A 13566-nucleotide genomic window follows, 5' to 3' on the forward strand; every position below is an offset into this window, starting at 1 on the left:
TTGATACCTCAATTTTTATAATGTCATTAGCTAGACTAAATACTTTATTCTAATTAAAATGATGATGTGAATTATTAAGAATTATTAGCACCATTAAAATTCTTTATTAAATTCATGTTCATTACAATATTATGTTTTTGTTATATGAATACCAAGTTTATTATATTTTTTTCAAAATGCCACACCAACAAAAAAAAATTCTAACAATGTTAACAAATAAATTTATATTTTTAAATTCGAAAAATAGAGAGACAATATTTCTAGAAATAAAAGTATGAAGATTAAATTCTAAATATACAAAGAGTACAAAAACTTTGAACATATTGTAACCTTTAAATTTCACACTATAATTTCGTCAAGAAATAAATTTCACATATTGGAAACCATACTAGTGATTAATGAGTCTAATGTTAGGTAAAAACCCTATACAAGAGTAGGATTATGATTTTCGGTTCTTAATTAATAAAATGGTTTCCGATGCTTACACTTTATTATGATCTAAACTTTGAGTAAATAAAAAATTCGTCTCCAAATTATAACGTTTTTCTCACTTAGGTACCTAAACTATTTTTTTTGGTTAAAAGTGGCACCTAAACTTTAACTCCGTCATTAATTTTGGTCCAAACAGTTAATTCTAATAAAAAAAATCTCATAACCAATCAATCAAAATGTGACACATGACATTTTAAATTAAATTAAATAATTTTTTTTCCTTCTCTATTATCCCACGTTTCATCTTTCTTTCCCCCTCTTTCATAACAGTGAGGAGAAAAAAGGGAAATGTGAGATTTCTCTTTATATGTTAACGTTTATAAGGGAAGAGCAAAGCAGTCAGTGGAATTTCCTTCTCCTTTGTTTTTCACAACTCAAGTTGTAAAATGTAAGACTAATGCCACTCAAGGAGAGTATGAGCAAGAGTATTCACATCATACATGATTGGTTTTTCCCTTTCTGTCAAGGCTTATAAAATTATGAATAAACACCAGAATCTTTCCCCTTTTTCTCAAAACTCCTCTTTGCCTCTGTTGAAAAAGAGAGGGAGGAAGAAGATCAAACATGGGATAGGAAAAAATATTGGATTTAAATTTTTATTTAATTACAAAACAACAGAGTTTCTCCTCAAAAACCACAAAACCAAACACCAAAAACAATATTTTGAGTGTTTTATTGAATTAATGTCACTGTTTTTTATTTTTTATATAATAAATTAATAAACCAATAAAAAATTGATCATAATAAAATTTAAACTCAAAATATCATGCATGATAAATAATTAAATTTATCATTATAAATTGATTTTTATATGAATTTAAATAAATATTTGTTATATATTTTTTCACCTAAGGTGTGGAACCAAATTTGAAATGGGCCGAAAAGCAAATCCTTAATGAACGATATTTATTGATCCATTATAGTTGTAAGGGGTAGGGAACAATTTCCCCTGTGCTTAGCTTGAGCCTTGACGGCTTCAAAACTATCTACCTGGGCCTAGCTCGTTTAATTCTTTCACTTCCACAGCATCAATGTGAGCAACCTATTCATAGATATAGGGGTCAGTTTTCGATTTTTCTTGCCCCATATAGTCGAATGGCAACATCACATGATGAAGCTGGAAAACCTTTACTTTCTTATAATAATAAAAAACCCCTCTACTTTCACTCCAACACTGGCTGGCCTATGGTTAAAGTAACACTAATCTTCAACTATACGCATGCATGCATGGAGCGGAATGGACTGCAGAAAAGCTACGTAACTGCCATTTCTCCTCTCACCAACTTGTTGGTCGTGCTTCTTCAAGATATTTAACTCTTAACAATTATATTATTTATTTCATTCAGTTGTTAAAATATGTCACAGATTCCTATACTTTTCACACATTTGGTACTTAGTCTTTGTATTTTTATTTTCAGGAATTTAATCCTTTTACTTTCAAATTTCGAAATTTAAGTCTTATTGTTAACTCTGTTTAATTTTTTCATTAAATTTATTGGTGTGACATTTTGAAATAAAAAAAGATACTCACTTGGTGGTAGACCTGCTCATGGGTTGGGCCACTGGGCCCGGCCCGAAAGCCCGGGTTTGGGCAAAAATATAGTGCCGAAAAATGGGTTTGGACAAAAAATAAGGCCCATTTAAACAACGGGCCGAACCTCAGGTAAGGCATTTTTGGCCCGGGCCCAGTCTGGCCTAGCCCGAATTCACTAAAGGACCAAAAAAATCTGTTTTTTTTTAAATACTATTTTCTTGTTGTTTTCTCCCTATTTTGCTACCATTTTACTATTATGTTGCTACTATTTTGTTGTTATTGTTTGGATATTGTATAAAACTTATTTTATTGTTAATTTTATTATTATTTTAAAGACGTTTGTTAATTTTGTTATTATTTTAGAGACATTTGCTTGTTAAGTTGCATCTATCTAGTGTTATTTAAGTATATATATATTTTAAATTTTATTTTCAATTTGTTGGGAAATATTTATTTTGATGTTTTTAGTATTTTTGATGTATTATATATATTTTAAAATTATATAAAAAACAATATAAAAATTAATATGGGCGGGCCGGGTTGGGTCCGAGTTTTAGCATTTTTATCCGGGTTGGGATTGGGCAAAATTTGAGGCCCATTTTTGGGCTGAGATGGTTTCGGGCCTAGCAAACTGGCTTGAATTTTTAGTTGAGCCTAGCCCGGCCCGGCCCATGCACACCTCTACTTGGTGGTAATGTAACTAAAAAGATTATATTTTAATTAACCTTAATTTAACCGAATAATTTTAACTTAGATCTAAATTTTAAAATCTTAAAAAGTAAAGACTAAATTTCTAAAAATGAAAATGCAAATTTACGATTAAATAACAACTTAACTACCAACCCTTCTAAAATTGATTGGTTAACAGGGTAGTTATATAAAAAAATTTTAAAAAAAATGAAGAGATTAAAGGAGAAATTAAATTGTATAGATGTAAGAAGCAGAGGTAAATGGGAATTTTGAGTTTGGTTGGAATTAAAGATAAAATAAGGCAAGGTGGGATTAGTTGTGATGGGCAATCCCAACAGCTATTAGCTCAATTTCAATTATTATTTTATCTGAACTTTGGACAATTATCCATATTATTATTGCAATATATTAATAATAATTAAATTATAACACAAATATAATTATTAAAATTTTGGTTGTCTTGTAGATTTAATTTTGTTTTTTCTTATAGATTTTATACAAAAAAGTATAAAAAATTATTTTCCAACTAAATTGATATCAAGTTAATTAATAACACCAACTTAACTAAGAACTTTAACAGTAATAATATAATAATGTTTATATTAAATTATTGTTGATCGAATATTAACTTAATTCACATCGTTGATATTATTATAGAAGTAAAGTTGATACACCTCACTCAGCCCCAACTTCTTTTTGCTAGAGTTACCGGCCATCCAATAGAAGGAGTAATTTCTATCTTATCCCTTCCTTTTTTTCCTTAATTATTAATATTATTTTTATTATATCATTTTAAATTAAATATACTATTAATAAATTTATTATATTTTATTAGTAAATAAATATATAATTTAATAACTTTTAACTATTATTTAACTTTACATAATTTTAATTTTATTATTTAATATAGTCATATTTAATATATTTTTTATTTTTTTAATTATACATATAAGCTCATTTTAATATTATGTCTTTAAAGATCATTTTTTACTTTCACCTCACTGCTACTATTACATTCGAATCTAAATACACATTTTATTATTGATTTTAATCTCATAGATACAATATCCAATCTCACTACTACAATACTTAATATTACTACTACTATTGTTTTTAACTTCACTAGAGCTAAAACACACTATTCATCTGAAAGAAGCCTTAAAAATTTAGAGATTTAAGGGTGATTAAAAAATTGTATAAAAAATACAATTGGTTTGTTTTCATAATTCATACTAAATTATGTATGGATGAAGACAAAAATATGCATAAAATTAGCACCAAGAATTTAACCTACACTCAGAGGATTTTAAATCTTTCAAATTGACCACTATCAATTTTAGAATTTATTTTACAATTTTAGTTTCAACTATTTAATTTTTAAATATATATAATTATTGAATGACGTAAATATCTTTATAAAAGAAATTGTTCTTTTAATTTTTTTAAAAATTTTCTAACAAGTGGATATTCAATTAACTCATGTCTAAGGGTGATCAAACCTTGATTCAACTAAAAAATAAAAAAAAAATTCTAATGGTCGACCACTGAAAGGGTAAATGTGAAGAGGATAAGGATTGTCAGATGATTCATAAGGCTTTTGGGAGGAAGAATAGACTTGCAAATGTTGTAATTACTAATGGTTATTTTAAGCGTATAACTACTAATGAGGAGATAATGAGCCTTTTGGAGTGTAGAGGTTTGGAATTAGAAAATTATGAGCTCAACTTTTCGATTCCAACTGGAACATTCTATCGAGTATGATGGTGAAATAAACCTTTGATAAGGGTTTAGGATTTTTTTTTATGCCTTTATACACTTTGAAGTTGGTTTCCGTCTCCTATTGCACCATTTCTTCGTAAAAGTGTTGGACTCATAAGGTATTTCACTTGGGTAGTTGGTAGGGTTGTTTTAGTTGTAACAACCCGATTTCCAATGGTGTTAGAAAATACAATTTTGAGACCCTATTTTCTTAAACTGAGTCCGTAAATATTAAATAAATATATTTATGGAGTTATTGTAAAGGTGAATTGAAATATGGATAGTTAATTTACCCGAAATCATGTTTAATTAAGGTCTAGGGACTAAATTGTAAAGTTAATTGTTATAGATTTTTAATTAGAAAATAAATTAAGGAATTAAATTAAAATTAACCAAATGTCTAAAACAACAATTAAACCGTGTCAAATTAAGAGGTAATGGACGTAAGGTTAATTAAGCATTAAGCTTGATTAAAATAAACTTTGTTTAATTAAACTAAGATTAATTAAAACTTAATTATGTATATATATAGCCAAATTCGGTGGAATGAAAGAGAAACTTTTTTCATCTTCGACCTACAAACCGTCCACCTCCATTGAAGAGAAAAACAAAAGCTTCAAAGGGTTTTCACAGTTTCGGTCACTAATTAGCTAATGTCGACCTGGATTTATCAAGAGGGAAAGGAAAATCCAAAGTCGTCAATGAATAGCTTAAAATTTTTTATTTGTATTTCTGTGATTCAGAACCAATTTATTTGATGTATTTTCATGTCATATTGCATTACATATTGTTAAGGTAAGTCATTAATGACTATTTGAGCTGATTTGGTATATTTGAGATTGATTATTGAGATAAGGATTAAATTGAACAAAATATAAATTTCTTGATTTGATTGATATTAGATAATTTGTATGAAATTGAATTAAAGCATGTTTTGATGATGAATTGAGGATAAAGGAATGTTAATTGATCTATATGTAATGAAACAAAATTGGTTACCTTTTTAGTTGTTCAGACTGTATCGGATATAGTAGGCATTCCATGGGGTCAGAGTATTGAGTAAAATCATCATTGTTGGGCAATCTAGGGTGGTAGATATTATGCATTGTGTCATCATTGTTGGACAATCCGAAGTGACAGATTGATTGAGTTGAGAAAACCATTGATGTCGGGCAATCCGAGATGGTATTATACATCGTTATAGCGTCATCGTTGTCGGGCAACCCATGGTGACGGATCCGTGTATCCGTACTTAGTCATGTTTGGTTAATAGGGTTTAAAAAACATAAATTGGTTAAATGGAAATTATATGAAATGTAATGAAAATACAATGTTCGAAACGAATTGAAAGCGAGCCTTAGGGGCTGATTGAGTATTAGTGAGCCAATAGACTCAGTAATAGCATAAAATATGGTATGTGATAAGAAGTGTATGTGTATATATATGTATGCTAAAGATGAGAAAAGTTGATGGATGTATTTGTAACTATAGCAATTGAAATAAATCAAATAGTATATGGAATGGTTAAGAAAGTGATAACTTATACGTAAATCTAATGAGTTAGCAAATGATATTATTATATACTTGCCTTGTGAAAATGGAAGTGTATATATAGAATTGTATGGTATTAGATTAAATATTGAATGTAGGCATGTTTTATAAGTTAACTTACCTTGTCTTGAATCATAGATTTACCACTGAGTGATTTCCTCAGCGTGCGATTTATTTTTCATGCCCAGGTCAGGTTCAATTCGTGTCTCCCGAGCATTGACTTTCGCATCCAAATCAATGGTCTCAGACTCAATAATGTTTGTTCATTTTGATTTTTGTTGTTAGTTGGCACGTACCTAATAGATCGAGTCTTGATGAAATTGGTGTTTTAAAGATGTTATATGCTTGTTAGTATATATATGTGCAACTTAGATTAATTTGCCATAGTTTGATTTGAGTATGATACATGTAATGGCAATATAATCATCGTATGTCTTTATATCTTTTGTATATAGCTATATGTTATGAAAGGTTGAATGTTTAGGGTTTGGTGAAATTGGTATAAATATGTAAGTTGTAAATGAATGGTTTATGTTACTTTGTCATCATATTGAATCTTAATTTGGTATTGATAGGTGACTTGAAATTGGTATGGAATATTAAGGTTTTGAAGTGTGCATTTTTTCCAAAAACAAAGACCTAGTAGTCTATTTCCGATACCATAATACCACACCCCTGATATTGCGATACCAACCCTAGTTATTTTGAAAACTTTGCAATTTAGTCATTATGTTAGGAAGTCTGGTTATTGTCTTCAAAATCACAGAACCAATCCCTAGATATCGTGATACCCACCTAATACATTTTCAAAGTTTAGTTACGTCTTTGAAATTGTGATACCAAGCCTTGGATATCGCGATTCCCACTTGCTATATTTTTGAAAATTTTTAATTTAGTCTTGATTCGACATCAGCTTAGTATTAAAGCTTTCATAAGCTTGTATAAGACTAAAAAATGTTTACTTATCATAATGATTTCTTATAACGTTCGAATTAGTTAAATGACTAGAATTGTATTTGTTCTAATTGTAGTTGTTTCGACAACAAATGTGACACATTATAGCTCGGACCTAACGATTGGGTCGGGTATAAGGTGTTACATTAGTGGACCTTAATGGTGTATTTTATCAATTTTAAAAAGCATGGGGGAGCCTTTGCTGGGTGCCTTCCAAAATATTTACTTTTCACCCCTCACTAATGAGAAGTACCAAAAGTGGTTTTTGTCTTTTATAGCACGTCAATGAGAGAACCTTCTATTGGATAATACAAAGAGTAATATGCACTTGTTTAAAGAGAAGTACATTTTTGTATAACGTAAATTTGTAGAGAAGTTTTCATTTTTTTAGAGAAGTGGGTGTTTCATTCTAACATGTGGAGTCAATTGTGTCTACCGTTGGATATTGAAGTGGCTCGACAACAATTAAAGCATTTTCCCTAAGGCTTTCCTGTCAAGTTAGAAGGCTCCATCATGATACAAGATGTTTGAAAGTAATTTTTAGAGGAGAGGAACCCCAATAGGTTCAAAGTCAATAATATAAAAAGGGGGCTTATTAGTAGTAAAAGGTTGAAGTCATGTATAGAGGCATGGCCCTACAAGGCAATGAAGGATAATATTACAAGATTCTTAAAGGGGCTAAGGCTAAGCTTAAGGATATTTTGGTTACTTATGATCATTGGCCCTTTTGCAATTAAGAGTATAAGAGCTAGAAAAGAATGGTAAGAAAAAAAAGAATACATTTTGGCAAGGGGTCTAGTGGCCATCATCAATATGTGGATTGCAAGCAAGGGATTTCCTACTGACAAGGTTGGAACTAGTGAAGAAACTGTGTCTATAGAGGAAAGCATTTCCATTGGCGTGTAATCTTGTTGGGATCTAGTGCCTTTAATGTAGTTATTTCGTCATTTACGTTTGTAACTTTTCAAACAGATAGGTAAATAAAATTATATTGTTTAAATTATTATCTTTTATATACTTCTCCTTAATGGTTTTTGCATGAAAAGAAAAATGTGTAAGCAAACATTGGCTCATTGATTACCTAACGTTTAACTAATATCATGTAGCATCATATGGTCGAATCATTATGTGAGAAGATAACTTATATTAGTAGATAATCTAAAAGGTCTATAAAGTCTGAAGAATCAAAATTGAGAAAATTGATTTAAGAGACTATAATGTCGTTTGTCAAGTCTAATTAAGGAGATATCTTATCTTGGGTATCGAAGCAAATGACTCCTAAAAGGATAGAGACATAGGTGTGATTGCTTGCACTGATAATTCATCAGACATGACCCAAGTTGAATTTATCCTAGATCCGTTTATGGATTTATTCACTTGTGAGGCTTGTGGTATAACTTACCTCAACCTTGCATAAGTAAGTAACTATATGTATGTAACTCGTATACTTTGATATACTAAAAGGATGAGTTCAATTGGTAATAGAGTCGAAGGTTGGTATGTTGAGTATACGACTTATGTATTGTTGGATCGCCGGCACCCCTACGGCGCAGTGGAAAAAATTTAATAATCGGCGACCCTAACCACAGATCCATGTGTGAGGAACGAATCGGGGTGAAAAAGGGTTACGAAATTACCTAATGCTGTTCTGAGTAGACAGCAACTTCTCAACAACGTGTAGTCTGATCTACAATCGAACTAAGCCGCAATCTATCGAGACTCCGATCTCTACGTGATCCACCCAGTTGACTACGAACGGAAGAAATCCCCAACACAGTTTTGAGATTGAATTTTCTTTGACGGCTACTAGACCAAAACAAAGAAAAACGGGATACTTATATCCTTATTATTTATTTTTTAAGGTTTTTTTATTTATGAATTAAAATAAATATAATAATATTTTAAACCGAAAATTATAATTACATTAATTATAATATAATTTCGGTAAACCATATATTTATTTGAATTCATATGCTAACCTCATTATGTGTACAACAATCTTGTACATAATGTGTTGGAAATCGAATTAAATTAATTCTATAATTAATTTAATTCAAGTGACACCTAAAAACAATACCAACTATGGTTTATTCCGTTCATTTTAACTATAGGGTGTGACCCTGTAGGTTCTTGTAACGTTAGCAGTAATACTAGAACGATTCCAATGTTACAAACAATGAGTGGCATCTAGCAATGCATCATTGCTACCTAAGTCACAAGAGATCATGATTCGACATAACCTTTTATGATTAACCTTTTATGCAATAATCCTTAAGTCCTTTATCTCTGGATTGGACACAAGTCATGGAATAGTCACACTTGTATAGTCCATTCCATGTTCCTTGATATTTTAAGCAGACTACGATATACAAATAAGTATGACATCTCATATCAACTTATTTGAGCATGGCCATGCATTTCTAGTCTCACTTAATCAAGTGGCCTAAGATATTACTCCCATTATGTAGGAGGGACTTATTCTATATCGACCAACCATATCCCTCTACATCGATTGTGGTATATCCAACACCAGCCTTTATAGAACAACCAGTTACGGTGTACGTTTGACTGTATCAAAATATACTACTCACGATGTTGGGATTATGATGATCTCAAGTCTGAGGATCATATACATATTAATCACTATGAGTAATGTCGTGACAATTACATAATAATCCAAGAAACATACTCATAATGGGTCAGTCCAATATGTTGTTCTCTAACACACATATTCATGCATCGATTCTGATATTCCATATCAATGATAACTCTTTATCATCAATCAACTACATGTTAGTCTTAATGCATTATTGTTGTCCTATCCAACAATAATACTTGACTAAGGATCTTTTAAGAATAATCATATTATTCTTAAGACATTATTAGAAAACAGTTTATTTATACACATAGAAAAGAAACTGAAATAATAATGGTAAAGCCTTATATTAATAAACATGATAAATCAAGTATGTTATTACAACCATCTCATGATTGATCTTTGGGCATACTCTAACATGTATTACATAACTTTACTTACAACAAAGGAATTCATAGCCTAATAAAGGATAAATGATATCCTCTCATTGACATTGCATGGTTGATGGAAAAAAACATAATCACGGATCATTTGTCTTGGACAAATGATTTTATTACCGTGTGTTAGTAATATGTTTTTTCATGAAGGAAGATGCAATGACAACTATGATGTAACGACCCGGTATTTAGTGGTACTGAAAATTACAGTTTTAGGACCTCGCTTTTAAAAACCAAGTTCATTAAAAGATTAGGGACTTAAATTGTAATTAGACAAAGGTTTAAAATGGTAATTAAACCCTTTTATAAATAAGAGATGGTGGACGATAATGATGTATGTTAATTAATTAAGTAAACTAATATTAATTAAGATAAAAACATAATTAATTATGTTAATTAACATTTAATCTAGGTATATATATAGTAACAATTAGTGGAACATGACATTTTTCATCATATTTCCAAAGCCAATCGTAGCCATTGAAGAAGAAAAACCAAGCTTTCAACTTTTCCATTCAGCAATAAATTAGGTATGATAGATAATCAAGTTCTTTTCTTGTAATTTATTTATAGATTTAAAGTCATGAGAGGTTAATTTAACTAGACCATGTACCAATTTGTAAAACTGATAAAGTTTTTAAAAGTTATCATTATTGATTTCTCGAAAAAATTAGGTGTGAAATTGATAGAAATTAAGCTTAGTTTATGAAAACAACTAAATTGTAAAGCTTAATTTTTGATTTCGTACATTAGGTCAATCTACTGAAGGGTGAAAAACTTGCTTGGAAAGAGAAACTCAAAGCTTTGGGAGAGAATCACATGGCAGAGTTGGAGAACAAATGTTGTTCTCATGTCGTGGCCTTTAAGAAGTACCAAGAAGACACCCATAAGAACATTGTTGAGGCCCTGCCAGAGTGGAAGTTCAACTTAATTATGCACGCCTAAGTGGATGTAGGTCCTTTTAATCTTAGAAAGGTAGACTTTGACTACCTCAAGGACATTTTCACTGACTCACTTAGCTTCACTATTTACCACATAGAAGGCGAAGAGTGGGAAGCTTTTTAGAGGGGTTGGAGGCAATCAGAAAGTTTAATTATTCCAACCACACCTGTTGAAGACAATTGGAAGGGTTCAGTGTTTGGGGATCAAGTTGCAGAAGACGTTTCTCTCACTAGAGGGATCCCTACTAAGCCCATCGGTCCGTCTGGTGCAATGGAGGATTAAAATTCTTTTTTTATCTTGTACTTCATTTCTTTTCATTTTTTATCTCGCCAAACCTTGAACCATGTAATGTTTTTCTTTTTTATTAATGCAATCATTCCTTTACCTTTGTTATTATCTTACTTGTCATTTCATTACATTATTTACCTTACAAAACTTCCTACACATACTTGAGAGATTCTACCAGGCTCGGCGCATTATGCGTACATGATTTTTTTTGTCTTCATAGTCCCAAAATCGACTAAATCAGGCTTTGATACTAAACTTGTAATGCTCTTGACTCGATCCGATTCACCAGATTCAGATATTAGGTGTTACACATTTAATTACAGAATTACTCAAAAACATAACATACAAAATTTCAACCATCGTACGAGACTAGAAATAGCGAGAACTTACAAGCAAATATCATATCTTAATTACAATGTTTTGTTTGTTTTATTCTTTAGTGATAATACTAACTACAATTTTGTTGCCAACATGTTCTATATGCATAATAGTTTGCCCCACCACCTCTAGCATAGCCTTGGCATTGTCTCTCCTGGCATACCCAATCAGCCTATCTGTAACATAATACACATAGGTAAGTTCAAGAGAACTTAGTGAGTTAAAAATCCCTTTTTACCTATGTTGTCTCAATACAATGCATTCTGGGAATTTCATTGTTCTTCATTCTTTAACTTGACTTCGGCAAGTACCTTTTTTCTTCATGCCATAGACGTCATACCTTACTTTGTGACCATGTCTAACCCTTAGCATCTCCAACACATTACTAACGTTCTCTACTCAGCCTATTCATGATTCCTTAATTATTCTCATTCTGGAATCCATACCTATAAAAACACTATTGGTTAAGTTGTTCTTTTAGTCTACTTGGTTCATACTATGAAATCGCCTCATTCCCTAGCGCATTTCAATTTCTCTGTACATATCTTAAGACTATGTAGGATGCGCCACAACATTTCTTACAAAACCATTTCTCTCAGTGTTCGACATACGCACTTTTTCTTCAGAGTTCACAATATTTACCATTCTTCTCCTTCAAGCACTCCACAAAAGTGTTTTCTTCAGATAATAGCCTCTAGGATTTTTCCTTTAGAATGCGCCACGAAGGCATTCCTTTCCATAGATCGCCACAAAAGCTTCAATTTCATAGATTGTCACAAAAGTTTCCATTTTTCCTGTGTGTTCACAATAGGGATTCGCCTAAACTCACATTACATGGGGTTTGCCTCTCATCATCTTAGGTCACGCAGAGAACTCCATTAGGTAATAAACTTCATTTAGTTCTTTACATATGATGTCATAACTCATCAGTTATGGTCTTATATGATTTGATATTTCCATATGAAGCCATATCCTATCAGCTATGGTCTTACATGATATGGTGCCATGGACTTTTCCTTTTAGAGGATCGTGTTTAAAGTCCCGACTGACTCTTTTAGACGACTCCACCATAGTGAACAGACTCAAACTCACTTGACAAACCTTCATGCATTGACCCCATTTAAGACTAAACATATTTCCTTTTGATTCATCTCATACATTTCAGAATCGTTCATGCAACCTTCATCCATCACATGCTCAACTCATCAGACACTATACAAACTACACATGCAAGACTCGTTTATTGACCATACTACAACATCATCTTTCTATCATACTTTTGTAACTTCAGAATCGTAGTGTGACTACTTTCTACAAAAGTATCTTGAATAATCCTATGCATGCAAGAGTCGGCTTAAAGACTTACCTGACATCCACGAACGACAGCTTCATCTCTAAATCCCAAACATCTAGCATAGGAACTCAATAATCACTCTTATAAGACATATGGATACCATTAAGACTCATTTATTTAACTTTTATTATTATTAGAAACCCCGTTATCTTTTATACAAAGTCTTACTTCTTCATTTACTATTTACACTTGTAAACAAACTTAATCAAAAAGTTCACATGCAAATCCATACTACTTACCTCTAAACATGAAGCAATCATCTGTATGAACTCAAATCCTTAATTTCAGCTTAGTAGGAAAGATCTCAAATCAACTCCAAAGCAAGACAAAAATAGTGTTTCCAATTAGAAGGAAGAAGATAACTCTCCCACTCTTTTTTTTTCTAAAGCTCATATCAAGATATATCCATAGAAAACTCATGTTTCCATAGTGGAACTTAACATGTGTCATTAACCTTCAAAACTACCCTCTAGAGGGTTAACAGCTGTAAGGAAGCTTATACAAGAGTCCATAATCTTTTCGTGCCTTTAATTTACCACATCATTCATTTGTGACCATCTCGTTAGAGTGTAACTTGTATAGTAACTAGGCA

This window comes from Gossypium hirsutum, chromosome D12 (assembly GCF_007990345.1).
Source record: "Gossypium hirsutum isolate 1008001.06 chromosome D12, Gossypium_hirsutum_v2.1, whole genome shotgun sequence".
Lineage (NCBI taxonomy): Eukaryota > Viridiplantae > Streptophyta > Magnoliopsida > Malvales > Malvaceae > Gossypium > Gossypium hirsutum.